This window comes from Dromiciops gliroides, chromosome 1 (genome assembly GCF_019393635.1).
Source record: "Dromiciops gliroides isolate mDroGli1 chromosome 1, mDroGli1.pri, whole genome shotgun sequence".
In the NCBI taxonomy this organism is placed as follows: domain Eukaryota; kingdom Metazoa; phylum Chordata; class Mammalia; order Microbiotheria; family Microbiotheriidae; genus Dromiciops; species Dromiciops gliroides.
The window spans coordinates 413,465,439-413,493,362 of NC_057861.1; the positions used below are offsets into that span (position 1 = coordinate 413,465,439).

At 39.4% G+C, this 27,924-nt stretch overlaps 1 pseudogene; it reads left to right on the forward strand.

Annotated features, from left to right (window-relative positions):
• Positions 1-25,896, forward strand: part of LOC122749891 — a 56,887-nt pseudogene extending 30,991 nt beyond the window's left edge.
• The last annotated feature ends 2,028 nt before the right edge of the window (positions 25,897-27,924 follow it).

Genomic DNA, 27,924 nt, shown 5'->3' on the forward strand with positions numbered 1-27,924 from the left:
AATATGTGTACTAATAATATTAGATTTGGTGCCCCTTCTCCCACCTTCTATTCACTACAGGCAGTATTAACACAATTCTGGCAAAATTGTATGTTTGGGTTTTATTATTTTTTTAATCAGTAGTAATTTGAAAGACTTCTGTGTTTGGTACACTCTGTCCAGCCAGTAATTTATACTGGCCAAGGGTTGCATCTAATCCCTGGGTCTTGTAATAGGAACAGTAATTAAAACTGCATGGATCTTTTTTAACATAATGGGCCAATGTTGAGTCCCACACCCTTGGCTTCAAAATTCAGAGAAAAGTTAAATTGGTATAAAAATAAATACTCTCTAAACATTTACTCTGCTACATCTGACTTTAATTCCCTTGATTCTCACAACTGAGCTCTGAGAAATAACAATGAGAGGGGTAATGCATAAAGTCAGTGACTAAGGGAAGGTTAAAATAAATGGGCAATGGCTGAAAAAATAAGGGGGCTCCTCAAGAGCAATTTTGGGCCATGGCAACAACACCCAGGATCAAGAAACTGTAATATGTCAACTGGTGGTGAGAAATTAGGAAAGGCCCTTCATGCTCCTACAAATGTAAGGACTATTGACCAGTAGTTCCATGTTGGGCATGTCAGTCATAGCTATTATGAAGAAAGGAAAAAGTTGGAAAGAAAGGAAGCACAAATATTGGCTACCATATGGAGTCCTTTGTGGCCTGAACTCTGTAGAGGAAAAGTTCTACAAAAATGTCATAAACAACTAGAAAGAAAATCCTAGAACTTTACAGCTTGAAGGAAAGACTGGCAGAGTTATGGTGTATTGCCTTTACTTTCCAGATAATCAAAATGAGGTCTAGAGACATGTCTGCATCTGCACAACTAATTATCAGGAGAATCACAGAATTTGAGAGTTGGAAAAAACTTCATCAGCCCTCAAATCCAGCCTATACACTAAGCTAAAGCAGGGGCTCTTAACCTTTCTTTTTTTGTAAGTCCTGGACCCTCTCAGTAGTCTAGTGAAGCCTGTGGACCCCTTCTCCGAATAATGTTTTTAAGTACATAAAATAAAATTCAAAGGAAACCTCAAGTGCTACAGTGGAGTCAAGACAACCCTAATTCAAATACAGCATCAGACATTTACTAGCTGTGTGAGTCTGGGCAAGTCACCTTCCCGACATGTACTAAAGGAGTATACCCATACATATGAGCAACTACTATAAAGTCCTCCAGCCTCTATGTGAAACCTTTCAAGGAGAATGAATTGAGCCTTTTCTCCAAGCAGCCAGTTCCACCTTTGGACAGTTCTAACTTCTCAAAAGCTCTTCCTGACAGCTGGGTCTCTTTCACTACTTCATGCCTGATTGACTTCTCTTTTTAACCATCCATTTCTTAAATATAACTTGTAGTTTATTTTTTTAAACAAACAGAATGGTTATTTATAGCAGAATAAACCAAAACTATACTTAGATTGAAACTCTGTGTGTGTGTGTGTGTGCATGTGTGCGTGTGTGTATATGTGTGTGTGTGTGTGTGTGTGTGTACTATCAAAATCTTAGCCTCATATATATATTTTTTAAACCCAAAATGTAACTGAAATTCTGGATGTACATGCTGAATCTACATTTGTTAAAGTAAGAGGTCAGGAAAATGTAAACTGTTTCCAGAAAATAACTGATTCTATCTCCTAATACTTGCTTATAATGGGACCTTTTTTTTAGTCCATTCACAATGTAGGGAGAAGAAAGAATCTTTTGCCATGTTTTCCTTCATATCCTGGAAATTCTCCTTTCTTTTTTCTCCTATAAATGATGGTCCTAGAGGCCAAGGGATGATTCAGAAACCTGACTTCCTGGTTGCCGGTGGTTTTTGTGACTGCCTAACAGGAAACCAGGGCAAGGACAATGACTTTGACTTAGAAAATCCTGGTAAGGAGCACTTCTTTTGTTTGGCTCCTGAAAAAGCCTTTCAAGAACTTTGAGGCCTGTGTAGTGTGATAGCACCATAAGTCCAGACTTCTGGGAAAGCCTCTGAGGTATACATGGGAGGTTTTCTGCATTTTCTAAACATTCAGAGGGATGTCCATGGACATTCCTTCCAAGTTGTATAATACCTTGAATGACTCATTCTTTAACCATCTGAGGTTTGCTAAGCATTTTCCCCCAGAAAAACCCTTCTCCTAAGGGGAATAGAGCAAGCATTACAATTCCCACTTTATAAATGAAGTAAGTGTGGGCAGCTAGGTGGCGCAGTGGATAAAGCCCCAGCCCTAGATTCAGGAGGACCTGAGTTCAAATCCAGCCTCAGACACTTGACACTTACTAGCTGTGTGACCCTGGGCAAGTCACTTAACCCTCATTGCCCTGCAAAGAAACAAAAACAAAAACAAAAACAAAAACAAAAAATAAATGAAGTGATTCTCCAGAAGGTAAATGATTTGAACAAGGTCACCTAGTATGGATAGGATCGAGGCAGGCCTTGATCCCAGACCTTGCTTGATGCCCAGTCCAGTTCTCTTTCCACTTTACCACACTTTTTCTCTGTGTAGCTAAACAAAGTTTCCAACCAATTAAAACATTTCCCTAGTAACAGAGAGCTTATGTAAAGGAAACACGAATGCTTTGGTCTCTGATCTGGGACAGGGAGATTAAGGGCAATGCTCTCCATTCTCCCCAAGGAAAGAATAACTCCCACACCTAGAATAAGGCCAGGGGAGCTGATGTGGAGAGCTTCCTGTAGCTAGGAAGTGAGCTCTAGCTACAGGCTAAGGTAGGGCTTCTGGGTGTGTGTGTATGTGGAGAAGCACACCCCGACTCTGATGAAAAAATATGGCCAATGAGGGGAAAAAGGCTTGGTTAGTCCTGAGGCTGAGCTGGTTGGGGGAGAGGGCACTGATGGAGGTTCCAAGTGGCTGCTGGTGCCCCTGGGTCCTTACAGCCATGTCAGGAAGGAACTCTAAGAAGATGCTATTTCCCTTTTAAACTTCCCACTATAGGAAAAAATGCCAGAATCCCCAGCCTAATTTGATTCTGGCTACTCCTAATCTTTGATGTTCACTCCACATATTGCAAAATTGGCCATTTTTATGCTTATGATATTTTGCCAAAAAACAATTGCAAAATGTAACATGCATCCCCCCCCAAAGAAAGCTAATTAATTCCCTAAGATCAATAATGAGGTTATGATTCTTTTTTTTTTTTTACAAGAGTCCAAATGTAGAAGGGAGAACATGAATTCTGTTGCGCAAAAAGAGTTCTGATGGCTCCTGAAAGCATCGTCAATCAGTGAAAAATTAAGGGAAAAAGGCATCTGCAGCTCAGAAACAGAGTTGAAAGAGTCTTAGAGAGAAAAAGGTCAAAGGGAAAATCTGAACTAAGTAATTTCCTTCTAAATGATTCTAGTTCTTCAGGGGTTTTGGAAATTCCCTGAGCAAGTCTAAGAAAATGGAGATAGCTACTCCCACCACAAAGTACAGATTATCTTTTGCAAACATTAGGCCAGGCGGGAGTGATTGCAGATCAAAGTATTTCTTAATATGCCACCCCTACCTCTGCTCAAGTTGCTCCAAGGACCTCAAGAACTAAAGAGCAGTGAGGTTTCCTTTGGCTTAATGAAAAACAAATGAAATTTTGCATAATCTGAACTCAAAAGGGTCAGGCCAACCCAAGATCATCCAGAGAATGTTCTTCCTTTACCAGCAAAGCATCTTTTTAAAAATAATAATAATAAAGAATGAGGGTAGCTAGGTGGCTCAGGGGATGAAACACCAGCCCTGGATTCAGGAGGACCTGAGTTCAAATCTGGTCTCAGATATTTGACACTTACTAGCTGTGTGACCCTGGGCAAGTCACTTAATCCTCATTGCCCCGCCAAAAAAAAATTAAAAATAAAGAATGACTAAATGAGTAGATAATGCCTGCTCAGTAGATAAAATGTATTGGGCTTATGAAAAAGGAAGATAGAGATGAGGTTTCTTGGAAGAGTTAATTAACAGAAAGAAAAGAACTAGGAATAGGCTTTGCTTTGTAAAGCACGATAAATCCTCTGTGTGAGAGGAAGTGAGGAGCTATATGCAAGGGGCTCATCTAAGTATGGAAGACCCCCAAGTAATGGCTAAAGGGCCATGGACTCAGTTTAGATTAAGAAAACGTTGGTACTTTCCGTAGAAAGGAAAGAGATTTTGCAGCTAGGACCATAGTCCATGAATTATAAAAAGAGATCAAGGAATGTGTCACTTAGAACTCATTTAAAAGGTGTGAGCAAGGAAACTAAAGGGTTATGCACACTGTTATCTGGAATATAATTAAGGGCTGATGGACAAAGAGATTGGTTTTTTCTAACTGACTTTTTGGCTTGGACTAGAAGCTTATTTATCTAGCCTTCCTCCTAGCAACAAGATTTGTCTTTTACTTTATCAAACCAAGACCCAGAATATTGTGGACTGAACAGAGACTTTGGTATCAGAAGGCCTTAAGTTAGGTATCAGTGAACACATTCAGATTGGATAGAACTGAAACATTTGGCTTATTGGATATAGAGTTATAATATGTGTGTGTGCATGCGCGTGTGTATGTGTGTATGCCTATTCCACACAAATCATATTTGAGTTCAAAATGTACCATCAAATAAACGTGTTAAATGGTGTTGATGGTATAGAAGGAAAACATAGTCTGAGTGTGCCCCTGCCAGGGGCAGGAAGCTTATTAAGCACTATTGTTTCTCTCTCACCAAGGCCTATTAATTATTTCAAAGGTCATTTAGCACTCTAGATCAGGGCTTCTTAAGCTTTTTCCAGTGGTGACCCCTTCTTACCTGAGAAATTTTTACATGACTTCAGGTATATAGGTATATAGAATAGGTCTACATAACCTTTTACTGGTGCCAAAGTTTTTGCAACCCCCGCATTCACTCACATGACCCCATATGGAGTCACAACCCAGAGTTTAAGAATCTGGACTCTAGAGCAAAACTTTAGTTACCTCGCCTTATTTATCATTCTGCTTAGTTATAGCAAGTCTTGTGTATAAAATGATTCTTCAAGGTCGAGCCTAAGTAACATCTTTTTAGCTGTTCTTATACCATTAAAATAAAGTGAGTATGGGTCTTTGGCCTCAAGTGTTAAAATCCAATAGAAATTAAAATCATATAAAATATTAAAAGAATGATAGATGAAAGTAGAATGAGTACAGTTATCTCACAGTCAGCCCACTTGGTTTACCACTATGTGTTCACACACAGTGCTGTCTAACTCATTGTAATGTGGTACTGGTACAAGGTGTTTCTATCTTGCTAATTTTTGTTGAATATGCTGTTGGTCTCATATATTTGTTTGTTGATTCAATGAGTAGAAGAACTGGATGGTTTTATTAGAAATCTGCTTTTGAAATTTAAGGGTTTTCATTTTGTTTTGTTTTAATTAGTCCACTAACTGCCAAAATGACTTGTGCAAGAACCAACAAAGCAAGCAATGGCAACCACCAAGGACTCTGGCCCAAGAACCTTTTTCTACATCTAGGAGACCTCATTCAGGAAGAGCTCAAATCTTTGATTCTTTTAATCCATTCTCACAACTTTGAAATTACTCCCTTTGTACATGATGGCAATCAACCTAAAATGAAAAAAGACTAAAGTTGTCACATCTTTTCAATCAATGCTGTAGGCTATTAAAGCTGAAATGATGTAGAGATCTAGTTTCTATTTTAATTGGGGGAAGGAGGGCCTTGTTTGAATTGATTAGAGGAAGCTAGGTGGGTCAGTGGATAGACTGCTGGGCCTAGAGTCAAGAAGACCTGAATTCAAATACAGTCTCATTTACTAGCAGTGTGACCCTGTGCAAGTCATTTCATCTGTCTGCCTCATTTTCCTCAGCTATAAAATAGGAGGATTGTTTTGAGGATCAGATGATAATATATCTGTCAAAAAGGTGCTTAACACAGTACCTGGCATATAGTAGGTGCTATAGAAATGCTTATTCCCTTTCCTGATCAGAAAGCTTGTCTTTGTTCTAAGAAAAATGCTTTGTAAACCTTAAGGCCCATTAAACACTTAATATGTCAGCTATCAAAAAAAATCTCATTACAGTTGATATTGAGTCAGCCTGATGACTAAGAAACCTTTGCATTATAGATAAGATAGAGACATAGACTCATACTCAAAGAAGTCACCTTTATCCATCCGTCCCCTACTTATTCACCTACCTACTCTTTTCTTTGCCACCAGTCCAGGGTGAAAATGTACTTAGGCAAGTGAGATCATCTTTCTTTTCTTAGGACTAGGTTAGGTGATCTTGGATAGGGCACAGATATAAGGGGGTGAACAATAGCGCCTTACTTTCTCACATTTCAGCAATGGCAGAGTGGGCTATTATCTTGGACTAGCTGATTTTTAGGGCCAAGGTTGAAAATGATACTGAATAAGTTTATTGAAATTAAATTGAATTAAATTCATTCTAATTAATTAATTCAATAAATCTCATGCCATCAAAATAGGCACTTTATTGAATGTCAGTTTTACAGAAATCAGTGATTAGTGCTAGAGGAAATAAATGGAGACAACATACACTCCTACCCTTATGAAATTTACCTTGGGAGTGCTGTGTTTGGAATCAATGAACACTCTTCTACTTACTACCTCTGTGAACTTAAGCAATTCACTTAACCTTTCTATGAACCAATTTCCTCGTCTATAAAATGAGCAGATTGGACTAGGTGTCTTCTAGGTTTTCTTCCAGTTTTAGGTCTATGACTCTATGATCCTATAATCTTATCTTATGTCCTCATGGACCTTATTAGGGGAGATAAGATGTGTAAAAATAATTACACCTCAAAGTATGGTATATCTATATAAAAGAAATCAAGATAGGTTTCATAGAAAGATTGATTTTTTAATTTCACTTCGAAGGATGACTAAGTTGAAGGAAAAGAAGACATTCCAGTCATAGGGAATTTGGTATTAGGAAAGGCATAGAAGTAAGAATACAAGGACTGAAATTTAGAAAATGTGAAGGGAATCAGTGTGAGAGAAAGCTAGAAAGATATGTTTGAACTTAATTGTGGAGTGCCTCTAATGCTAGTTTGAACTTTGTCATTGGGTCCATGACACTGTCAAAAGTATCTTGGATTTAGGCACAATGCTAATTCCCCCACCACCCCCCCCAACACAGTTTCTGAATACCTCCCAATTGGCAATTAAGTTCATATAATCCTTTTTCCATTACTGACCACCTTTATTTTTTTTAACATCATCTCTTCCAATCTAGTTCACCTTTCCATATCTAATGCCAGTCTTACTCTTCAGTCTGTCTTCCTAAACTTCCTTAGAGCTGGGGTGGAAGATCCAGCATAGGTCCCAGTGTTCTCATATATCTGGCTCAGCTTCTTAACTATACTATCTATTTGTTTCTGGAGTCTCAGAGGTGGATACTGTCTATAAGCACGCCATTGCTATGCCCCTATCCCTCTATCTCTGACCAGGGAATTATTTTTTTATACATAGTAAGGTTGCCTCTGGGATATTAAAATTGATTCAGTACTGGAGCCAAGTGTCATGGTGTGATTATTGTCAGGTCTCAAAGTTTTTACCAGCAATGAGCAAGGAACTGTAGTTTTCAAAGGGTCATCTAAGGACCCTAAAGGGTAATCAAATGCTTCTTGGTGGCCTGTACATTAAATGGTTTATTCTATAATCTTCCTGGGTCTTATAGTGAAGCTATATGATTTCATTGATTTAGTCAGTCATTGAATAAACATTTATTAGATTCCTACTATATACCAGAAATTGTGCTAAGTATTGTGTATACAAAGAAAGGTAAAAGGCAGTCATTTCCCGCAAGAAGCTCATAGTCTTATGGGGAAGACGATATGGAAAAGACTCTGTACAAACAAGCTATATTTCAGATAAATCGGAAGTAATCAACTTCAGATCATGCATCAATAAAATCTCAGAAAAACAAAAGTTCCAAGGGACCTTCAGTTAATGGAAAGATTCATTGTAAAATTAAGCAGCATAGGGGGCAGCTAGGTGGTGCAGTAGATAGAGCACCAGCCCTGGAGTCAGGAGTACCTGAATTCAAATCTGGCCTCAGAACATTGACACTTACTAGCTGTGTGACCCTGGGTGAGTCACTTAACCCCAATTGCCTCACACACACACACACACACACACACACACACACACACACAAATTAAGCAGCATACTACTAACAATTACTTGAGGGTGATTAGTAGTTTAAATATATCATCCAGGGTATGTGTAACTGGAAAAGAAGGCAGGCTTGTTATATTTCAAACATGAGTGATACTAGATGATATGAACACTCTCTATTTTTTCCTCTATCTCTCTTACCTTAACTTCAAAGTCTTTTTTGAGCATTTCCATGACCTGAGACCAATTCACATTTTTCTTGGAAGCTTTGCACATAGGACCTTTGACTTTGCTATCTTCCTCTGAGAATGTATTTTGATCTTCCTTGTCACCAAAGAAACTTTATAGGGTCAGCATCTTTTTCTGTCTGCTCATTTTGCTAGCCTATTTCTTTTTTTATGCAGCAAACATTTATTTATTTTTTCATTCATTATCTATTTTTTTGCAGGGCAATGAAGGTTAAATGACTTGCCCAGGGTCACACAGCTAGTATGAGTCAAGTGTCTGAGGCCGTATTTGAACTCAGGTCCTCCTGAAGCCAAGGCCAGTGCTTTATCAACTGTACCATCTAGTTGCCCCCTGCCAGCCTATTTCTTGACTTTTAACTCCTTTTTAAAGTGGGATACTGCTTCCAGGGAACACTGTCCCATGCTTCAGGAGGTCCTAGGTGGTACAATTTAAGGAGAGATACATTTACCACTCCCCCAGCCTGTGCTCTGATCTGCAAGCAACCACAGGCCTGCTTGCACTCTGACCCAGAAGAGAATCCTGTTCCACTTGATATGAACACTCTAAATATTTCATTGGAAGTCATAACACATTAAAAGAACCAAAGGAAGATCTCCCAGTACATTCAGTGGATCCTCTATGGAGGATTTATAGAGACAAGGAGAAGAAGGGCATGGGATAAGAAGACATAGATGTATTGGGACCTGCACCTGTGGCAGGAGTACCCACACTATTGAGATCATAGATCCATTGAAGTATTGAGGAAATGAATCATGTGGAAAGAGAGAACCAGTAGTAGGTAGGCAGGCAACAAGCACTGACTAAAGACTTAAAGTTTGCCAGGCTTTGGGCTAGGGAAGCTGATACAAAGACAAGCAAAAAGAAAGATGGTCCCTGTCCTCACAGAGCTTTTATTCTAGCAAGGAAAGCAACACACAAAAGGGAACTGAAGGGGGAAGGTACATGCATGGGAACATTTTATCAAAATCTGGAGAGTCAAAAGCAGAGCTGAGAGAGAATGAAGGATGGCTGGTCAAAGTTCTTCCCCCAAATGGAGGCTCTGGTAGAAACTCACTAATGGTAGAAAGGGGCTGACATGGTGGAAGGATGTTCTAGGGATACAATGCTATATACTTTGCATAGTACCATGGCCCCATGAGAACTGTCCCTGGCTACATTTAACTTTATTTTATTATTTTTTAACATTTTAACTTTAGACCAATTTTAGATGCAAAATGATTTTAGGGGGCAACTAGGTAGTACAGTAGATAGAGCACCGGCCCTGGAGTCAGGAGGACCTGAGTTCAAATCCAGCCTCAGACACTTAACTTACTAGCTGTGTGACCCTAGGCAAGTCACTTAACCTCAATTGCCTCACCAAAAAAAGTGATTTTAAAAGGCACATTGTAGTCTCACCTCAAGACAATTCTAGTCTAGAACAGTGTAGAGGTCAAGGATTAGCAATATATACACCATTCTGAAATAGCTATTAGAAAAATACTAATGAGGAATGAGCCGTCTGAGGACTTGTTGGGATGCTGAAGGGGAGAGTCTTTTTCAGGTGTAGGTTGGACTAGATGATCTCTTAACTTCATGATTCTTTGACTCTGTAGGTAATAATTGACTGGAGAAGGGGAGAGGATGCCCCTTGATTTGAGCATGAAAATTCTTTCTGCCTTGATTTCATGGGCTCAGAGACTTCAAATAAATTTCTAAAATTTGAAATCCAGCAGACACTGCAGAACCCTTCCTGAGGCTACAGGGATGGTCTTTAAAACAGTTATAATGCTCCTGAGGAGACAGTGGAAAGAGCTGTTTGCAATCAGATCCTGTCTCTAGCTCATTATTAATGGAAAGGCTTTGCTGTTCGGTGCTATCAGTCAGACAACTTAATTTCAGGAATTTATGAAGAAAAGAAAGAATGTATTAATTATGTATAAAACTGTCTGGAATTTTAACTAGTCATTCTTCTGTCAAGAAGATAGAAATACTTTGTGTGCCTTGAAGACCTGTATCTTCCAAACCCAGCTCTTTCTGAGGGAATATCGCTGTTATCTATACTATTTGGACTTTCTCAAAGAAAATATCATCTGTTTTTCCCTTTAGTTAATCTACGAGTACATTCATTTGTCAATTGTTTTGTATACATTTGCTTGCTGGCCAAGGACTGACTAGCATGGCTTATAAGAAAGAGCCCTTGCCTGAGATTCAGAAGGTCTGACTTCTAGTCCTAGCTCTTTTATTATTTAGTTGTATATCACGGGAAGTCACCTAACATCTCTGGGTCTCAGTTTACTTGTCTGTAAAACAGGGGGGTTGGACTAAATCACAGCTTCTTAACCTTTTTCCATTTGCAACCCCTTTTCACCTGAAAAATTTTTACGTGACCCTGGCTATTTAGGTGTATAAAGTAGTATAAAAATCAAACATTTGCTGCCAAATTTTTTGCAACCTACACATTCAGTTATGAAATCCCATGTGGATTTGTGATCCACAGTTTAAGAAGCTTTGGAATAGATAACCATTAGGCCCCCCCTAAATCAATGACCCTAGAATCAAGTGACATTCTACAATTCTATTGAAATTCAAGTCAAGGGATATGAAAATAATAACTATCCAATGAATAATTATAACTCCTCATATTTGTTTCATATTTTTAGGCTTAGAATACTTTCTTTTTTATTATTTTATTTTTTTCTCTCAACAACAAACATTTATTTTATTTTTCTAGTTACATATAAGGGTAGTTTTCAAGCATTCATTTTCATAATATTTAGAGTTCCAAAATTTTCAACCTCCCTCCCTCCCTTTCCTCCCCCCTCCACAAGACCACAAGCAGGTTGTATATGTACAATCCACAAGTGCTCTTTTTATCAGTTCTTTCTATGAAGGTGGAGAGTAAGCTTTGTCATTAGTCCCTTGGGATTGTCTTGGATCATTGCATTGCTGAGAGTAGTTAAATCATTCACAATTGCTCATTGAACAATACTGCTATCACTATGCACAATGTCCTCCCAGCTCTGCTCACTTCACTATACACCAGTTCATGAGTCCAGGTTTTTCTGGGATCATCCTGTTGGTCAATTCCTATAGCATAAGACCATTCCACCACAATTATATACCGCAGCTTCTTCAATTGATGGAAAATCTTCCCTTCTGCCCAGTCACAAAACTCATTCTTGGTCCCTGACCATGTTCTAACTATCTCTAAGGTGGAAAATTATTTTTATTTCTCCATTTCAAATAGTTTGAAGATAGTTAGGTGTCAATCAAATCATCATGATGTTCAGAACCTTTTTTTTTGTGAGGCAATTGGGGTTAAGTGATGTGCCCAGGGTCACACAGCTAGTAAGTGTTAAGTGTCTGAAGCCAGATTTGAACTCAGGTCCTCCTGACTCCAGGGCTGGTGCTCTATCCACTGCGCCACCTAGCTGCCCCCAGAACCTTTTAATGTACATTATCTAATTTTTATCTTATACTAGGAAACCAGTGTCCTTCTGAAAGCAACAATGACAGCTTGGGGATAAAAAGGAAAAGATATAAACATCATAATAGGCAAATTTGCTCATTGCTCCTCAGCAAAGGCAGCAAATTTTAAGCAAAAAATGCTGCTGTGGGACAGAATAGATCAATATTGGGTTCTGCCAATGATTAACTGTGTGACTTTGAGTAATACATTCGACTTCTTGGGGAAGGGCTAGGGCTGTTTCTTCATCCATCAAAGTATAGAATCAAACTAGATGATCACTCAAATCCCTCTCAGCTCTAACATTCTATAATCTTCCTCTCACCTGCCTGAGGACTCTCCAACCCAGAAATGACAGAAGTTGGCAAAGAAGGAAATCTCTAGGCCAAGATGAATGCTAAAGAATTAGGATCCCAGATAAGGACATTAGCTTATTTCCAAGGTTGTCATACCATGCAAGTATCCAAGAAACTGATTTCATAACTATAAGAAAGGCTCCAGCACCAACTCAGACTCAAGGTCTTTATAGGGGCACAAAACTAAACTGAGCACACTTTGAATGTAAATCCCTGAAGCCCTAATACCCCTGTCCTCAAACAATCAGCAAATATAGGAGCAACAAAAAGCAAGGTAACAGAGTCAAGAACAGAGAGATTAATATTGCTAAAATATTCTATAGTTGTTGAATTGAAGGCACCACTGATGAAATAGTTGATTGTGATGTGGTAGGTAGAGTATTAGGTTTGGGGTCACAAGACAGACCTAAATCTGTGACTATAGGCATGTCGCTTTACTCCTTAGAGTCTCAACTTCTTTATTTAGAAGGGGATGAACACAATGCTAGTCCTACCTACCTCACAAGGTTGTGAGGAAAATACTTTACAAACATAACAGATGCTATTCAGATGTGAAATGTTATTACCAAAAAGGATACAGTATTATATATTTAGTGCTAGAAGGGAACTTGGAAGTCATGAAGTTTAACTCCCTCATTTTACAGATGAGGAAACTGAGGATCAGAGAAAATAAGTACTGTGCCTAAGCCATGAACAATTATGAAGTTATCTTGGGAGGAATTTGAACCCAGGTGCACTAAATACAGAGCTAGGGGTAGTTTCTTTGTACCACAATGCCTCCTGAAACTTTTACTTTTGCCTCATTCAGTAAAATCATAGCAACAACTTTGGTCATGAGAGCAGTTTTGAAATGGCCTCTATGAACTGTACTTTAAAACAATTTTTATGTACTCTTACACTGGACAATCCAATGTATACTGGATAGTAAATATAATTGACCAGAAACTGTGGCTAGGGTAATAGATGACTGACTCTCTCCAGCATCTAATTACACATGAAGACTATTATTTTGAAGCTTTACATTTCTTTGGAGTGGCTGTGGCTAATGGGAAGCTCTAATTTTTTCACCAAGTCAGCATGAGGTTGTTTTAGTCCAAGAATTGGCAACCTTTCATAAATAAAATGTGATAAATTTCTGGCTGACTTCTCATGAATCTGTGAGGGATGTAGGTAGGGAAGAAGGGAAGGAAAAAGAGGTCAGTGCTGACCCTGAATTGGCTCTTAAATCTTCCAGGTAGGGGTAGACCAAGGGTGTGGCTATATACTGGCTACCAGTTGTGGTCAGGGAACAGCTAAGTTGGGGCATGGAGCCAGTAATCACTCAAGGATCTCTAAAAATGGACTCCCTGACCCTTATCTTGTTCAATCTAAACCCTTTTTTCCCAGTAGTCTACAGCTATTCTTCATTCTTTGAACTTGCATTTAGTGGATTTCTTCTTTAGTCTGTCATGCTTGTGGATTCCTCATTCCATCACCCATGGAGATTGTCTGGTGGTGGTCATGCTTTCCCCATGACCCTTCTCCTTAATGGACCTAGTTATTCCTATAGTGTACACCTACATAAAAAATGTCACTGTATTGTCCCAAGAGTCTAGGGACACTTACCATGGTTTCTTTTATATTTTTACATCTTTCTGATTTCTTTCAAAAAAATGTTATCGGCCATTAAAACATAAGCACTGAATAAATATATAGGTGAAATGGGTGGATGAATTATTAAAAAATATGTATACATGAATACATATTTACTTTGAAGTGGTTTTGAAACTCATAGGATCATCTTTTTTTTTTTGTAGATAAGGAAACAGACCCCAAAGAGAGGAAATAATTTGTCTAAAATCACATAGGTGCTAAGTGGTAAAACTGGGATTCCAAGTCAATTATAGGCTTATAGAGAAAAGAGATACTAGAAGGTATCTCCAAGGCAATGTAATTCAACTAGTATATTTTAATGATTAAGAAACTGAGGCTCAGAGAAATTAAGTGACTTGCGTGAAGTCATACAGATGGAATTTAGGCCCAGAGCTGCTGTCCCAACACATAGAGCACTGGGCCCAGAGTCTGAAAGATCTTGCTTCAAATATAGTCTCAGAAACTTATTAGCTGTGTGGCCCTGGACAAGTCACTTAACCTTTTTGTGTCAGTTTCCTCAGCTGAAAAATATATCTAATAACAGCACCCTATCTTGCAGGGTTGTTGTGAGAATCAAATGAGATAATAATAGTGCCTGGTACATCATAGGTGCCACATGAATGCTTATTCTCTTCTTCCCCAAGGTCTCTTAGCCCTGATTCAGTTCTCATTTATTTTTCACTAAACTGGCTCCAAATTGTAGTAAAGTACATTATAGCTTGTTTTTTTCCTGAATCATATATCACTGGTCCCTGATTAAGTAGGCAACACATCACTGATCATAACTCAAGTGCCAGAGTGGTTTCAATAAGAGAGTTTCATTTCTGACCAAGATACTGTATATGAATTGCTTTCATTTTTAATAAGACCATACAGGGATCTTGAGGTTCAAGGTAAATCTCTAGATTATCTGATTCAGGACTTTTCATTTTACAAGAATTTTTTGCTTTTTGAAACTTGACCCATTTCTATAGATATAGTGATATAGAGATATCTCAGAAAATCACCATTTTTATCATCTCCACTGATGACGCATTGTAGCAGATTCTCGTTAATTACAGCAGTGCCAAGAAGAGACTACAATTGTGGGTTTATAAGGTATGGGAGATCTTAATCTGAAAGCTGGCTGCTGCTGCTATTGAAAAGGCACCATTTCATTAATATTCTATTAATATTTAAAAAAATAATTATTTTTTCTTTATATCAACTATACTTAATCCTAAGCATTCATTCTTTTAAAGAATCTCTGTTGGCTCTCTATTTTATTCCAGGTCCACAGTCTAAAGTGAGAGGCTACAAGTTATCCAGCATAGTTAAGCCAACATAGCCATTCTGAATCACTCAGCAAGTCACCTATTTCCTCTCAAATGTCTAGATAATTTAGGTCAGAGACAGTTTTTTATTTTTTCAGAACTCATAAAAGCATCTATTTCTATGGTGCTTTTCATGTTACAAAACCACTTTTTCCACAAAACCTGTTGAGGAAGACAATATAGACCAGTTTTGTTGTTGAAGAAATTGCAACGGTGAAAGATTGAATAATTTACCTACAGTCACAAACGTAGTAAATGTTGGATCCATGATTCCACCCCAGATCTCTTCCACTGTATCTCACTGCCTTCAACTTCTCCTCAGGTCTTGCTTTCCTCAAAGTAAAATGACAGAGTTGAATCCTAAGATACCTTCCAGCTCTAAAATGCTATGATTATTTGGCTAATTATAGACTTTAGGAATAAAATGCTTCTCCAAACTCAGGGAAGGTTTCCTCTTGGCTTTGTCAGCTTACTTCTCTGTTCATCTATTTCCCCATCACAGTGCCTCAATATGCTTAACATCTCTAACTACTGAAAATAATTTTTCCCTTCCTATTTTAGTAAACATTAAGTGTGATGGTCCAGAATACTTATACTAGGCCGTTTAAATATAAACTCCCTCTCTCCTCATTCTGAACTTTAGGTCTCATTCAGGTGGGGGGAGGAGCACAAATACAACAAATTAAGGTTGCTGGAATGTTTCAATTACTGGAAGGAAAGAAGGGAAGAAGTCTCAGTCTAAGTCAAGATTTGACTTGATAGAAGTAGGCATTAATATTGTAACCTGGAGGTGTGAAAGAAAATAAAGGGACTGTTAAGAAAATGAAAGATTTGTTCAAAAACAAAGGTCTGTATTGGGGGGCTGGTGTGGATATTGAACAGAGATAGTGTTTACCTGCCTTAGAACTCATGCCTGTGACTTTTTACATTGAAAAGGTTAGAATAACTCTCAGATCGTCTCTCCTATTATCACTGTATTCTGTTTTATATAGGAATGTTGTAGATGTCATCCATTTGAAATGGATGGCTTCAGAAATTACTTTTAACTCTGTGATTGTATGATTGTTGTTCAATTGTTTCAGTCATGTCTGACTCTTCCTGATCCTATTTGGAGTTTTCTTGCTAAAGACAATAGAGTAGTTTGCCACTTCCTTCTCTAACTCATTTTACAGATGAGGAAACTGAGGCAAACAAGGTTAAGTGACTTGATTATGGTCACACAGCTAGTAAGTGTCTTAAGTAAGATTTGAACTCAGGAAGATGAGTCTTCCTGACTCCAAAGCCTGGAGTTCTATCTACCCTGCCATCTAGCTGCCCATGTGGTTTTGTGATACTGATTTTCAATAGTATTTCAATCTGTTTTCCCTCCATGATTTCAATTCTTCTGCCATGATGTGTAAATTGCACTGTAAGTAACTTCTCATGAGTTAGCTGTTTCATTAGGCTTATAGGATAATAGATTTAGAGCCAGAAGAAATCTAAGAGGTCATCTAGTCCAGGGCTGCTTAAACTTTTTTCACCCACAACCCCTTTTTGCCTGAGAAATTTTTATGCAACCCTGGGTATGTGGTTATATAAGATAGGTAAAAAAACCAAACACTTGCTGCCAATTTTTTGACCCCCCGCATTCAGTTATGTGACCCCATGTGGAGTTGAGACCAACAGTTTAAGAAGCTAGGATCTAGTCCAACCTCCCTTATCTTACAGATGAGGGAACATAGTTTGAGAGAGTTTAATAACTTGCCCAAAGTCACTCAGGTCATAAATGACATTGAATTATAAACTTTAAGAAGAGAAGTGAAAGAGGTAAGGGGGAGGTGTTGCAGGAAAGGTGGTTAATACAAGTCAATAGTCTCTTTGTTACAGAATTTTGCCAGTAGAAGACAATAGAAAATAGAAAGAGTGTGAACAAGACAATGGAGAGTAAGTAAGTAAGTAATGAGACTGTTTTCCAGAAAGATTCATCTCACTGAAATATTTTAGTATTGAGATAAAAGTACAATCTCAGCCATATGGCTATTCCCCTCCCCCCTCTCTCTTTTGTGAGGCAATTGGGGTTAAGTGACTTGCCCAGGGTCACACAGCTAGTAAGTGTCAAGTGTCTGAGGCCGGATTTGAACCCAGGTCCTTCTGAATCCAGGGCTGGTGCTCCACCCACTCTGCCACCTAGCTGCTCCCCCACATCTCTTTGATCTTCATGATTCATATGTGCATGAGCTTCCATAAACATCTAGACAATGAATGTGAGACTCTTCTCTAGTTCCTCTAATGCTTTGGGAGTACTAATATAATATTTGTTACATCCATCTATTATACATTGCTGTATAACTCCTTTTCTGGTGTTTTTTTCCCTCATGTGGTGGGGAAATCATTGCTTAACACTACTATGAACCTTTCCAATAATCTTTGCATCCCCCACCATCTTGATTCTTTTGAAATTGTGGTATCCCATGATTTACAGATATAGCACATTACTTGGAGGATATTGGTGTTGAAAATTTTATTTTTTTATGTTGTTGTTGTTGTTGTTTAGTTAGGGAGAAGCTAGTGGTTGTTAAAGCAACGAGAAAACTTTTCAAAAAAGGCCAGATTATTTATATGGAGCTCCTGCCAAAGAGACATGTACTGATGAAGTAATTCAGAAGGCTGTGTATGTCATAATCTGGGCTCTCTCCATTCTTCATTAATTTGGTTTTTTATGGGGCTTGTTATACTAATCTCTTTTGACTGGTTGTATATCTCGTTGGGATAGATAGCTAGATAGATGATAGATAATAGATAAATAGATGATAGATGATAGATAGATAGATAGGTAGACAGACAGACAGACAGACAGGCAGGCAGGCAGACAGGCACATTGAGCCTTCATTTTCCTCCATGTTCTACTCATCACTACCTTGATTTTTTTCTACTATTCCACAGAAATCTCTTCATCTTGGAAGTTTTCTCCACTCCTGGACTTCTCACACTGAAGGTAGCCCCTACTCATGCAGCCTCTGCTTCTTATTGGCTGGTTCCTCAAAGAACCTCAGTTTTAAGTATGGCCAGGTGACTCTCTAGACTTTCTCTACTATTCCTCTAAAAGGCTCTCCCTGCCTCCTTTTCAGGTTCTTTTTTATGTGTTGTATTCTACCATTAGAATTTAAGGTTATTGAGGACAAGGATTATCTTTCTGCTTGTATTTGCATTCTCAGATCTTAGCAAAGTGACTGGCACATAGCAAAAACTCAACAAATGCTTGTTGTTGACCTGACTTGCTTACTCTTGTACTGTGGTAAGAGCAGAAGACACAATTACAAGTGAGTAAGAAAGTTCCTTGGCTCAGGGAACTTGTCTTCTGATGGGGGAAGACAGTATATAAGAGAAAGCTGGGAAGGGCATAGGAGCAGACGTGTGTATGGCATGGTATGGAAACATTTAGGAAATGGTGTTGATCCTGGCAAAATAAAGAGAAAACTCTCCTGTCAGATCTGAGGACTGAGGAGACCCTGCTGTAACCTGGGTTCGATGAAATAGACAAAGTCAAAGGAATGTATGAAAACTCATGCAACAAGTTATCCCTTTTTCATTTGGTATTCAGTTGTACTTCCTCTTCCTTTCTCAACTTACCTGTAAAAAAAATCACTGAAATATGAAGAAATAACAATGGAGGGTTTATGATGAACATCTAGAAACTCAGATTTTAAGCACAGAGCTTGGGAGAAAATAATATTTTTCTTAGCCAGAAGTAATCTTACTTATTATGCTTGATGTGTAGCTGTAAATATACTTCTTCATAGTAGAAGAAAAATATTTACAACTTCAAGGAACTCAGAGCCCAGGTTTAAACATGTCAAGGAAAAAAATATGTATGCTTACAAAAACACATTTACCGCTGACCCAAGAGCCTGAAACAAATGCTATCATTACCGGCAAGGGAATTGTTCTGAATGAAGGCCCCATGACTGAGTTGTCCCTGGTTAGGGAGTGGAAACAAGGCACTTAATTATCAATGAAGTGTGCACTTTTCAAAAATGGAAACATTAATCAGTTAGAAAAGAATGAAGCCTTAGCTCTAGGTAGGAAATATTTTTAAAATTTACTTTTAAACATGTAAGGTGTATACTCTGGAGCCCAACAGCAGTGCAGGTATTTTATTCTCATAATAAGAGGAACCATACTAGCAGGAAGTCACAAGGAAAACATGTTGGTTTGGGAAGGGCCAAACACATGTGCTTTCTGTTGTGAAGTTCTGATTCCGAAGTCCCCAATACTCATCATTAGAGTGAGTGTTTATCTTCCTCACCACCCCAGGAGCAGGTAAAGAGGAGCTTGGCTTTGGGTGCAAGGCCATCACTATTTCCAATCTGCCATCTGGGGGCATTAAAGAGGTTCTTGGAAGAGGTTTCAGGATGGATGCTTTAGTTCATCCTGTAGTTGTTTCAATACTTTCAAGAACAGGACCTTCTGCAGATAAACTTGTAAAAAGATAATCTGAATGGGTTTAAATGACTCACAAGTACGACTATCATTTGACACATGAGCATTATTGTCATCATCATCAACAATGACAACAAAAGAACATCCCTCTTCCTAGGCACAGTGTAACTTGGTTTATGAATTTAGACCTGCAAGGGACCTTAGAGAGCATATAGTCCAATACCTCTCTTTCCATTTTACAGATAAGGAAACTGAGATCCTGAGACAGGAAGTGATTTTTACCTTTCTAATCTTCTTGCTCATTACTCCTTGTACCCTGTGTTTCTGATGAACCAGCCTTCTTGCAGTTCCTTGTATACAACACAGAAGTGGGCTCTGTATTTGGTCTTGATCATACCTGGGATGTTCTTCCTCCTCACCTCTGCCTTTTAGGTTCTCTGGCTTTCTTCAAGCCTCAGCTCAAATCTCACCTTCTTCAGGAGGACTTCAAAGTTTCTCTTCTCCTCTGTCCAGTTGCTATTACCTTCTCTTCTGAAATTACCTTCTGTCTACTTTGTAGAAGTGTAGTTATCTACGTCATCCCCTTTTTCTGCTTCTACTGGCATCTTCATTTCTTAGCATAGTACCCAGCCCATAGTAGAGACCTAATTAATGCTTTTTTGATTGATTTGGTGAAGGTGGCAGACTCTACAAAGATTAGATGACTCTAAAATGAATCCCTATTGTGTTTGCTGAGCAGTTGGTGGAAAGAAATAAATACTTTATTGGTTGAGAAATGATATCAGGTTAATTAGAAACTGAATCAAAATCAATGATCTGTGATATTAGCAAACTGAGTCCCTAAGCCAAACCTTCCCAGTCATGACTTAATTTATAAGATGGCAGTACTTGTCTTTAAGTAGCATTCACATGAACAGAAAGGCCAGAGTCAGAGTGCTATCCTTAATGAGACACTCCATATAGCTAGTCAAAAATCCCCTGAAAGCTTTGAGATCTGATGTAATAGATTGAGTTCTGGCTAGGCTTTCACAGGTCATCTCATTGAACTTTCCAATTTTCTAGGTAAGAAAATTGAGACCCAGAGAAGTTAAATAACTCATTCAAAGGCACATAGTCAGTAATACGGGGAGGGGACATGGATTTGAATTCAGGGCCCTTTTTTCATACACAGTGCTCTTTCCATTGTACTGCTTAAGTGGTTGTAACAGAAGTCTAACAACAAGTTATCACAGGGCAGGAGGCAGACTGGGGACTCAACTGAACTTGCTATTCAGATGCAATTCTCACATAATTCAGTGAAAATTATATCCCTAGACTTAGATGTAGATTGAGCAGCTTATTTAAAATGTTTGGACTCACATTACAAGCTAAAGAAATGTTGAAAGCAGACATTACAAATAAATTACCATATTTCTTTGTGGACAGGTGGAGCCTCAGACTTTCTGAATTGAAATTGATTTGCTTCATCTGTATAAAAGAAAGAGACATATTCCAGAGTAAATTATCTTGCTCATGAGATTTGCCAGATGAGGCACTTTGATGAGTCTTCTCATTGCATTTGCTATTTTTAATCTCTGTATTCCCAGTGCTGGACACATGGTATGTGTTTAATAATTGTTCATTGAAATTAATTAAATTCATCTGTGTGGTCCAGTGGATAGAATGCTGGGCTTGGAGTCAGGAAGACTCATCTTCCTGAATTCAAATCTGGTCTCAGACACTTACTAGGTGTGTGACCCTTGGCAAACCACTTACCCCCATTTGCCTTAGTTCCTTATCTTTCAAATGAGCTAGAGAAGAAAATGGCAAATCATTTGAGTATCTTTGCCAAGAAAACCCAAACAGGGTCACAAAGAGTCAGACACAACTGAAATAATTGAACAAAAACCAAATGGCAATATTCAGAGTTGGCCTTATAAGTAGACAGATTGTGTGTGTGTGTGTGTGTGTGTGTGTGTGTGTGTGTGTGTGTGTGTCTGTGTCTGTGTCTGTGTAGGGGAATCAAGTAGTTTACTCTCAGGAAAAATATATCCCTCATCCACAGGACATGGTAATTTAAGTTTCACCTTTAGAGATTTATTCCTTTGAGTTGGTGACTGCCTACTCCATATATCTTTTTTTAAAAAGGAAATATAACTGAGTAAGGGGAGATAGAGAACATTTGGAAGTAACCCACTAAGTTTCTAAAATTATAATATGAATTGGTTTCTTTTTTATTTTCTTTCTTTCTTTTTTTTGGGGGGGGTGAGACAATTGGAATTAAATGACTTGGTCAGGGTCACACAGCTAGTAAATGTTAAATGTCTGAGGTCGGATTTGAACTCAGGTTCTCCTGTCTCCAGGGCCAGTGCTCTATCCACTGTGCCACCTAGCTGCCCCCAAGAATTAGTTTCTTAGAACCACTAGATGATATTGGAGTGCTTTCTATATATCATCTAAGAAGAGGAGGGATGAGGGAGAGGAGTGTGGTGATGTCTAGTCTAGCAAATGGGGCACTTGGACAATGTTTTGTTAACCTCATCTACACCTTCTGGCTGTAACAAAACTGGAACTTTGTTAAATAAACTGGAGCATAATGAGGTAACTAAATGCACCTCTAAGGAGGTCTGCTGGTGAAAACTACACTTGGGGATTTTGCCTTTGAGAGTATGATTTTGGAGAATTTTGGAGAATGAGACAGGCACGCAAAACATCACTGCCATGAAGCAGGGATGTGGGACTCCCTCTCCTTTGTACCATGAGCGTGTGTCCCTGGAAAACCTACTCTTCTGATGGAACTTCCAGGAGACAGCTGGATGTCTTTATGGTGATGGTATCAAGGTAATATATCACTGGTCTTGCTTGTCTAAGTCCTAGAAAGCAGTTGGTGTCATCAATCAGGGTGTTCACAAAGCCTTCTAATTGGATATCCTATCTCCTCTCTCTCTCTCTCTCTCTCTCTCTCTCTCTCTCTCTCTCTCTCTCTCTCTCTCTCTCTCTGATAAATCCCTCCTCCACTCAGCTGCCAAAGTGATTTTCCCAAATTGCAGGGCTGATATGCTCCTATTTCTAGAATCAAATAAAACATTTATGGGGCAGCTAGGTGGCACAGTGGATAAAGCACCAGCCCTGGATTCAGGAGGACCTGAGTTCAAATCCTGCCTCAGATACTTGACACTTACTAGCTGTGTGACCCTGGGCAAGTCACTTAACCCTCATTGCCCCACCAAAAAAAAAATATTAGCATTTTCTCTTTAGCCTTTAAGGCCCTTCAAAGCCTGTCCCTTTCTGACTTTTCTAGATTTCTTACACTTCACTCCAGTCCACATATGGGATTTAGTGATACTGGTTTGCTGGATGTTTTTTCCACACAACCCTCCATCTCCTAACTTTGGGCTGACTTTCCTACCATGATTGCAATGCTTTCCCTCTTCTTCTCTGCCTCCTGGTCTCCTTGGCTTCCTTTAAAACTCAGTTCAAATTAAATCTTCTGCAGGAGGATCTTGCCTTGTCCTTTCCTCTGATGTGTGCATGTATGTATGTATGTATGTGTATAGGGGTATATACACACATATAATACTTATACATATACCTATTATATGATATATGTATATTACATGTGTGTACATACATACATACATATATGATATATTTTTATATTATATACCTTGTGCTCATTAAAAACCAAACTGCTGTTTCCCTAATTAGAAAGTGAATCCTTTGAGGACAGGGACTTCATATTGGTCTTCCTTTTCCCAGCACTTAGCACAATGGCTGGGACCTAAAAATTGCTTAAAAAAAGCTTTTTGACTGATGACTCATCCATGATGATAAGCATTCCTCAAGCACTGAGCCCTTATGTGAAATTCCTCACCTCCCTACTCCCTAGAAGAGATTTCCATTTCAAGGGAAAGAACATTGGTAGAATCCCAGAGCCCCTGATAAAAGTTCAGGAAATGATGCAGAAAGAGGTGCTAAGGGGCTAAGAGAATAACTTACTGTCTGATTTTTCCAGGAGCTCTCATAGATGTAGTTAGATAGCAGGTACTTTAGAGAGAAAATTGAGACTAACCCTAACCCTTCCAGTGAATAGAATGACTGATTATGTTGATCATTGTTTCTCAACTCAAAGCTGGCCATAGAACATTTGTTTGTTTTATTTTGTTTTGTTTGTTGAAGTAAAATTGGACTTGAAATATATTGATGAACACATACATCCTAGAGCACAGGATGGGGAGCCCAAGGGGAATGAAGCTGTAGTGCAGAAGCCAAAGAAAGCCAAGGAGGAAAGGAGTGGAGGCCAGAACATAACTGATAAAACAAAACCAGAAACAACCACTTGATTTCAGCTGGGCTTCCCTGGCCAGGAGGAGCCAGAGAGCAGTACCAGGCCCCCTGCTTCTTCTTTAGGGACAGCACTCTGTCTTTCCTAGGAGTACCAGAGCAGCTGGGGGCTGTGCTTAGAAATACCTCCTCCTTGGCTCCTACTGCAAAGGAACCCATGGCATCATGTCCCCATTAGCTAAGAAGAAGCTCTTGCTTGGGCCAGGGAAGCGAGGCTGAGGCCTTGCAATGCTATGTCGAAGCCTGTGATCACAGACTGAGTGGTTCAGAAGTGGGTCCAACACGACCCTCAGGCATCTACCCAACAGAAGGGCCAAAGAGTCCAGGCTTTCAAGAGGAGAGGCCCCAGGGAACCTCCTTGCTTTCTCCTTCATCTGGCAAGCCTTGAAGAACCCATGAAAATAACTCACAGTCCCAAGGAGGACATTCTGCCAGGGTGGAATGACAGGGGCCCAGTCTCATCCCCATCTTTTTTTCCCATAAAAGTATTTTATTATTTTCCAGTTACATGTAGAGATAATTTTCAACATTTGTTTTTATGAGATTTCTAGTTTCAACTTTTTCTCCCTCCCTCTCCTCCCTGCCCCCTCCCCAAGACAGCAAGCAATCTGATATGGGTTATATATGTACAATGACATTAAATATATTTCTGCATTAGTCATGCTGTGAAAGAAGAATCAGAGCTAAAAGGAAAAAAACTTCAAAAAAGAAAAAAATAGAAATAGTATGGTTCAGTCTGCATCCAGATTCCATAGTTCTTTTTTTTTGTGGATGTGGGGAGCATTTTCCATCATGAGTCCTTTAGAACTATCTTGGATCATTGTATTGCTGAGAAGAGTCAAGTACATCACAGCTGATCAACACACAATGTTGTTGATACTGTGTACAATGTTCTTCTAATTCTGCTCATCTTATTCACCATCAGTTCATGTAAGTCCTTCCAGGTTTCTCTGAAATCCTCCTGCTCATTGCTTCTTTCAGCACAATGGTATGCCATTCCATTCCTATACCACAACTTGTTTAGCCTTTCCCCAATTGATGGGCATCCTCTCAACTTCCCATTCCTTGCCACCACAAAAAGAGCAGCTATAAATATTTTTGTACATGTGGGTCCTTTTTGCTTTTTTATGATCTCTTTGGGGAAAGGACCTAATAGTGGTATTGCTGGGTCAAAGGGTATGCACAGCTTTATAGCCCTTTGGGCATAGTTCCAAATTGCTCTCCAGAATCTACCCCATCTTTTGACCCCAATCTTCACTGACTGCTTCCATCCTTACCCTGCAGAACTGCTGAAACCAGTTAGCCATCCTCATGACTTCTTTCCCTGCTCTAAGGATGAGGCTGAAGCTGACTCCCCCTTAATTCGCCCCCCTCACACACACACACACCCTGGGGAAAGAAGGGGGGAAGCTGGAGAGTCAGTCACAGCTCTTGTGAGACAGGGATGCCAGCCACCCCTCATCATTCTACAAAGGTGGAACAGGGAAGAACAGCCCTTACCCCAGGTCCAAAGTCTGCTGGGTGCCCCCTATGATTAAAGCCACTCCTAAGGGCCTTTAATACCCCCTACTTTTCCCAGAAGCCCAAGCTCTGGCTCTGGTTCTCACAGCAAGTGGAACTTAGAGGAAGAAAACTTGGCAAAAGTTCTTGGCAAAAAAGCTGAGGGCTTTGTCTCCCTTCCTCAAGGAGGTAGAACCCAAGGACTCTGGAGTGAAACTTCCTGGGCCCAACCTGGGTGTCTCCCACCTGTTGGGCCTCCACCCCAGGAGAAATGGTGCATTTCTTCTTAAACTTCACCAATATGTGTGACTCTTTGAAAGGTCAAGCTTCGCTTCCCCTTGGTCCTTTGGCCATCCCTCCTTTCCCTGCCCTCTTCATCCCCATCCCCTATGGCAGCAGGCCTGGTACACTACCCTCCCATGTCTTTTGATGGGTTTTGCCATCACAGACTCTACCCAGTCTCCATGTGATACATACAGCCAACATACCAAGCCCCTCACCTCTCCTCTGACCTCAACCCTGAGCTGTAGGCAGGGCTTTGCGCATGAACAGGCTTTTTCTTTCCCTTTCCTTTCCTACTATTGAGTATTTGAGCACTCCCAGATATAGGCTGGGCCTGCAGCCACTTCCCAGGCTGTATGTGAGGTGGACTGTTGTAAAAACTATGGGAATATTACCTGAGAGGATTTGTAAGACAATCAGCCCCAAGCAAGTGACGAAGGAGCTGCCAAATTGACTGAGCTGTGACAAGACTTTGCACGTAGCAGGTGCAGACCAGGGGGCTCTTGCCCAAATCTGCATCAAGTGACTTCTTAATGTGATAATAGGGACAATAGAAACAATGCATTTGAGTTTCTTTTTGTCACCATGTCCATCTTGTCCAAGTGTCCATTGTGACTCATCCATCGGAGGTATTGAACAGGGAGGGTCTAAGAGACTCTATGGAATCCCACTGGCATGAGGGGGCATTGGCTTGAACCATATGGATTAAAACAATACAATAATTCAATCAAATACTTCTGTTTGCTCTCAAAAAATTTATCCCTGCGATGAAAGGGAGTAAGGGCCATTTTGGAATAAAATGGACAAGATTTGGCCTATTTTCATACCTTACCCCCAAATGTCATGAGGACTAAATATTTGTGTCACATGTGTTATGCCATATTTAATATTTTATAGGAAATATTTATATTACTGAAATTTCATCATGTAACATTTATATAATATGGAAAAATAGGATTCTATACAACAAAATTTAGGAAATATGGGGGTGGCTAAATGGTAGCCTAGAGGTGGTTATTCATTCATCAATTTTTTGCGTGTGGGGGGCAATGGGAGTTAAGCAACTTTCCCAGGGTCACAGGCTAGATTTGAACTCAGGTCCTCCTGAATCCAGGGTCAGTGCTTTATCCACTGTGGCACCTAGCTGCCCCCAATAAATATTTATTAAGTGCATCAGTTCACCGTTCTTCCAGGATTACCTGAGAGAAACAGGGAGCATGAACAGTCTTTGTATTCAATCATCTGCCAAGCGGAGAGCCTGGGAGTAAGGCAGACAGTCTCTGAGCCAAGATGCAATATTGGCACAGCTGTCCACAGCCATTCCTTGTTTCCCTCCCTCCACTTCCCCAGGCAGCAAAAGATTGGCATGGATGTTCTTTTGATGCTAGTGATCACGCCACTTTCCAGAAGTAAAGAACCCCTCAAGCATCAAACTCAGCAAGGTCACAAGGAGAAAAACCAAGAGGACCTGCAACAAGGTATGTCTTATAACTGAAAATAATTGAAGGCCAATACTGCTGCATTTGGCTCCTGACATTATCAGCCCAGACTCCTCCCCCTCACCAAAACTCAGAGGTCCTGGCTTGCGTTGGGGGCACAGGTTATATCCCAGTGACTGCATAACCACTTTTGGAGTTAAGCTCTCCGAAATAATATGACTGGATTCCATTCTTCAGGTAGGTAGAGGCCTGTGAGTTAAGCTACAGAGTTGCAGAAGAGGGAAAATGAGTGACTTCGGAGGGTCCAGAAATGTTTGAGTCTAAGAAAGTCATTTCACTTCTCTCAATTTTAGTTTTCTCACTAGTAAAATAGGGATAATAATAATAGCACCTACTTCAAAGTGCTATTGTGATGTTCAAATGAGTTATTTCTTTCAATCTATCATCTATCTATCATCTATCTATCTATCTATCTATCTATCTATCTATCTATCTATCTATCTATCTATCTATCTATCTATCTATCTATCTACCTATCTACTATGTATCATCTATTTATCTATCCATCTATCCATCTCTGTATATAATCTCAATAATAACAGTACCTACTTCAAAGTGTTATTGAGATGATAGATCTATAATTTCACTTGATCATCACAATAGCCCTATGAAGGGGGTGGGGCTATTTTTATACACACACACACACACTCATATATACACTTTACAAATGTTAACATGCATATAATAATTATTATTTTTGCTGTTATTACTATTACAGTAACATTACTAAATCTCTGTATCATTGTTTTGACATATTATAAAGCTTAGATGAAAACT